Consider the following 5,781-nt stretch of genomic DNA (forward strand, 5'->3'; position numbering starts at 1 on the left):
TCTCTCTATATATGCAATATATTGTTTCTAGTGTGTGTTAACGGGTTTAATTAGTTATAAATGGTTATATGAGTGTATGTCTATACTACATTATGCCCAAAATGGTAAATATCGGCAATATACCGACCGAAAAGCACTTCATGTGAAGACCGAAAAGCTCTCAACTTCTCTCTCTATATATGAAAAATTGCGTTTCTATTGTGTGTAAACAGATTAAATTAGTTATAAATGGTTATATTTCATGCATATTTATACTACCTTGTGTTTATTATGAGGTATTAATGCCCAAAATTGGATAAATATCGGCAATATACCGACCGAAAAGCACTTCATGTGAAGACCGAAAAGCACTCAATTTCTTGCTATATATATGAATATTTGCGTTTCTATTGTGTGTAAACGGTTTAAATTAGTTATAAATGGTTATATTTCATGCATATTTATACTACCTTGTGTTTATTACGAGGTATTAATGCCCAAAATTGGATAAATATCGGCAATATACCGACCGAAAAGCACTTCATGTGAAGACCGAAAAGCACGCAATTTCTCGCTATATATATGAATATTTGCGTTCCTATTGTGTGTAAACGGTTTAAATTAGTTATAAATGGTTATATTTCATGCATAGTTATACTACCTTGTGTTTATTATGAGGTATTAATGCCCAAAATTGGATAAATATCGGCAATATACCGACCGAATGCACTTCATGTGAAGACCGAAAAGCACTCAATTTCTCGCTATATATATGAATATTTGCGTTTCTATTGTGTGTAAACGGTTTAAATAAGTTATAAATGGTTATATTTCATGCATATTTATACTACCGTGTGTTTATTATGAGGTATTAATGCCCAAAATTTGATAAATATCGCCAATATATCGACCGAATGCACTTCATGTGAAGACCGAAAAGCACTCAATTTCTCGCTATATATATGAATATTTGCGTTTCTATTGTGTGTAAACGGTTTAAATTAGTTATAAATGGTTATATTTCATGCATATTTATACTACCTTGTGTTTATTATGAAGTATTAATGCCCAAAATTGGATAAATATCGGCAATATACCGACCGAAAAGCACTTCATGTGAATACCGAAAAGCACTCAATTTCTCATTATATATATAATATTTGCGTTCCTATTGTGTGTAAATGGTTTAAATAAGTTATAGATGGTTATATGTCATGCATATTTATACTACCTTGTGTTTATTATGAGGTATTAATGCCCAAAATTTGATAAATATCGGCAATATACCGACCGCAAAGCACTTCATGGTAAGACCGAAAAACACTCAATTTCTCGCTATATATATGAATATTTGCGTTTCTATTGTGTGTAAACGGTTTAAATAAGTTATAAATGGTTATATTTCATGCATATTTATACTACCTTGTGTTTATTATGAGGTATTTATGCCCAAAATTTGATAAATATCGGCAATATACCGACCGAAAGGCACTTCATGTGAAGACCGAAAAGCACTCAACTTCTCTCTCTATATATGAAAAATTGCGTTTCTATTGTGTGTAAACAGATTAAATTAGTTATAAATGGTTAATGTACAGTTTTGTTGAATTACATTTGCTCAATTAATTATTCGGTGTACGATGTGAATCTAATTTTAGTTTTAGTGCAGATTCGTTCATACGACACAAAGACACTATTTTATTTTACGGATCATTTCGGTTTAGAGGACTGAGACAGTCATGTTAAATATCGAATATAATATATATTTTTTATAAACAACAGGTAGCAAGTTATAAATATATCGGCAATGTACCAACCGAAAAGCACTTCATGGTGTTTATCATCTTATACGTAAATTGATGTATATGTTTTAAGTATTTCTAATTGACGTGAAACTCTTAAATAGAAATTGCAGCATGACTTTTAGTTAATGTGCTTTGTATTAATAATAGCGATTTTAATCGTTCCATTAAAACCATTCATTGCGCAAGTATCGAGTGTACGCTGGTAACTTAACACGCATTTTATTATGACTATTAATTTACAGCTCAAACACAAATTTAAAAAGGCGCTTGTGCGTTAAATCAATAACAATGGATTATTGAAGATACAAAAAATCAACATGTACACTTGAAATTCAATAGCTCCCCCAATAAGTGCAGAAAAAACAACGTGTCAACGTGAAACCCGTATATTTCCCCTCCCTAAAATACTGAAAGATGCAAATGTGTCTTACTTATATTGTTTTCTGGTCTTTAATCTATCTTATATATATGTGGCTACGTGCTAATTTTTTGGAGAAATGAAAGATTTAAATGTGTCTTATTTATATTTTATTCATGTATCATGTGTATTCAGTGCCATGCGAAAATAGATCTTATTTCTTAATTTCCACCTTCACACTTTATTAACGCCGTCTTTAATTAACTCAGTAAATTAATTAATTTAATAAAAAATGTGCAACGGTGAGGTGGATCAATTCGCGTTGTTAATTATTAAAGTACACACCACTTCAGCAATAAATGAAATCAGATATTTTGGCTGTAAATCCGATATTTCCAGTACAGTAGCCATGTTCCTGTGTATTGAGCTGATAAGATAAGATCACCACAGCAGGTTGCTAATACACAGTGTGGACCGAAATGAAAACAGTTATTTTGGCAGCAAATCCAATTCCAGTACAGTAGCCATGTTCCTGTGTATTGAACTGATAAGATCCCCACAGCAGGTTGCTAATACACAGTGTAGACTTCCCCTGTTTTATTATAGTAATTGTTATTTACCTGCTTGGAATAAATGGTGTATTCATTCGGGTCTGATGGCGTTACAATTTCATGAAACAATGGATATATTGGCGTGATGGAACATGATTTATAAATCAAGCTGACAGAATAGTATCAGCTTTAATTATGTGTAATTTAATACGCATCTCCCCCTTAACTCAACGTTCAATGGCACGCGCACTTAACAAAATTATAAAATATCATGTGCATCATTATTTTTCTTTTTTATAAATTATGTACAAATATTATATGTTATACATGTTTTTTTGTGTTTTTTTACTCAACCAGAAAGAAGTAATATAACATTGTTATATATAAAGCTCGTTAATTTTGCAAAATTCTACATTAAATAAAGAAATATCTTTTTTTTTGTTAAGTGTACGTGCTTGATTTATTTATATAAAATAACAGTTTTTTCTAACACAATCGTAATTGACATTCAATTTGATGCATTCCACATTTTTAAAGCGGCCAAGTGCGCTCGGCCGCTGATGGTGTATTGTAATATATATAATTCTGATAAGGAACAGTAGCACACAACAGGAATTAGGTTGATAAAAAGAACTGATGTATTTATTGAAAGTGAATAACAACACCAACTAAAAATGTTTTGAAATTATAAATTTGCCCAGAATAGTTGTATAAAATTATTCATCTAGCGGCCAAGTGCATTAATCCCGACCGCTGTTGAGTATTTTACTGTTTAGTAACACCTTAATACCATCATTTTTAAACTGATAACGGAAATAAACAAAAAAAATATGAAACAATGAACATATTGTCGCGATGAAACATGATTTATAAATCAACCTTTAATTTTACTACCTTCTTTGCATATGTCTATGTAACATAGTTGTATCTTTTTTTATTTTGTTTAATCTATCTTTTATTCTAACTTTACTACCTTCTTTGCATATGTATATGTAACATAGTTGTATATATAGTTTATCAATTTTTTATTCTATGTTTTTATATTATGTACCACTTATTAGTTATTATGTAACATATATTTATATACACATTGCGTTCCATATGCCGGTGTATGTCCTGGATATTTTTTAACACATCATTACTTTCTATAATCTGATTTGAAATTGAGGGTAACATAATCATTGACAGACAAGCTTATCTTAAGCTGTGCAGTTTTATTTCATTACAAACAGCTGCAAATATTTAATTTCTTGTTTATACAAATGGGACTATTTCCGGTTATTTTTTTTATTTCTTGCTTAAATATTTGGGATTATTTCGGCCCTTTTTTCAAAATTTGGCTCTTACAAGAGGTGGCCTCCACGTGGCAAGAGCTGGGCAACATATTCATTATGTTGGCACACTACCTCATGTATATATGAGTCGTGTTCTGGGAAGAAAAAGGGGCTTAATGCATGTTCGTAAAATGTCATCCCAGATTAGTCTACGCAGTCCGCACAGGCTTATCAGGGACGACACTGTCCGCTTTTATGGTATTTTTAGTTTCAAGGAAGTCACTCCTCACCGAAAATCAAGTTTGGGCGAAAAGTGTCGTCCCTGATTAGCAGTGCGGACTGCACAGGCACATGCATTAAGCCCATTTTTCTCAGAACGCGCCTTATATATATATAGTGCTTTATTTTCAAACTTGAATCAATACTTAACGAAGTCATCATTGACTATATTAAATATAGAGAGAAATTGAGTGCTTGTGCTTTATCTTTAAACTTAAATCAATATTTAACGAAGTCATAATTGACTAAATAAATATGTACATCTTTTCAATCCATTATAAACGGCACTTATAGCTTAGTTTCGTGTATATATAGAGAAATTGAGTGCTTTTCGGTGATTCTGTGCTGTCGCGGGAGTGCTTTTCGGTGGCCACAAAATAGTAACGAGCTTATATTTAAACTTAAATCATTATTTAATGAAGTCATTATTGACTAAATAAATATGTACATCTTTTCAATCCATTAAAATCGGCCCTTATAGTTAACTTTCATGTATATATAGAGAACTTGAGTGCTTTTCGGTGATTCTTTGCTGTCGCGGGAGTGCTTTTCGGTCTTCACATGAAGTGCTTTTCGGTCGGTATATTGCCGATATTTATCCAATTTTGGGCATTAATACCTCATAATAAACACAAGGTAGTATAAATATGCATGAAATATAACCATTTATAACTAATTTAAACCGTTTACACACAATAGAAACGCAAATATTCATATATATAGCGAGAAATTGAGTGCTTTTCGGTCTTCACATGAAGTGCATTCGGTCGGTATATTGCCGATATCTATCCAATTTCGGGCATTAATACCTCATAATAAACACAAGGTAGTATAAATATGCATGAAATATAACCATTTATAACTAATTTAAACCGTTTACACACAATAGAAACGCAAATATTCATATATATAGCGAGAAATTGAGTGCTTTTCGGTCTTCACATGAAGTGCATTCGGTCGGTATATTGCCGATATTTATCCAATTTTGGGCATTAATACCTCATAATAAACACAAGGTAGTATAACTACGCATGAAATATAACCATTTATAACTAATTTAAACCGTTTACACACAATAGGAACGCAAATATTATATATATATATAGCGAGAAATTGAGTGCTTTTCGGTCTTCACATGAAGTGCTTTTCGGTCGGTATATTGCCGATATTCATCCAATTTTTGGCATTAATACCTCATAATAAACACAAGGTAGTATAAATATGCATGAAATATAACCATTTATAACTAATTTAATCCGTTTACACACAATAGAAACGCAATTTTTCATATATATAGCGAGAAATTGAGTGCTTTTCGGTCTTCACATGAAGTGCTTTTCGGTCGGTATATTGCCGATATTTACCATTTTGGGCAAAATGTAGTATAAACATACAATCATATAACCATTTATTACTAATTAAACTCGTTAACACACACTAGAAACGATATACTAGTATTGCATATATAGAGAGAAATTGAGTGCTTTTCGGTGCTATTCGGTGCTTTTCGGTGATTGTATGGACCCTTTTTCGTG

The sequence above is a fragment of the Dreissena polymorpha genome, chromosome 2 (genome assembly GCF_020536995.1).
Source record: "Dreissena polymorpha isolate Duluth1 chromosome 2, UMN_Dpol_1.0, whole genome shotgun sequence".
In the NCBI taxonomy this organism is placed as follows: Eukaryota; Metazoa; Mollusca; class Bivalvia; order Myida; family Dreissenidae; genus Dreissena; species Dreissena polymorpha.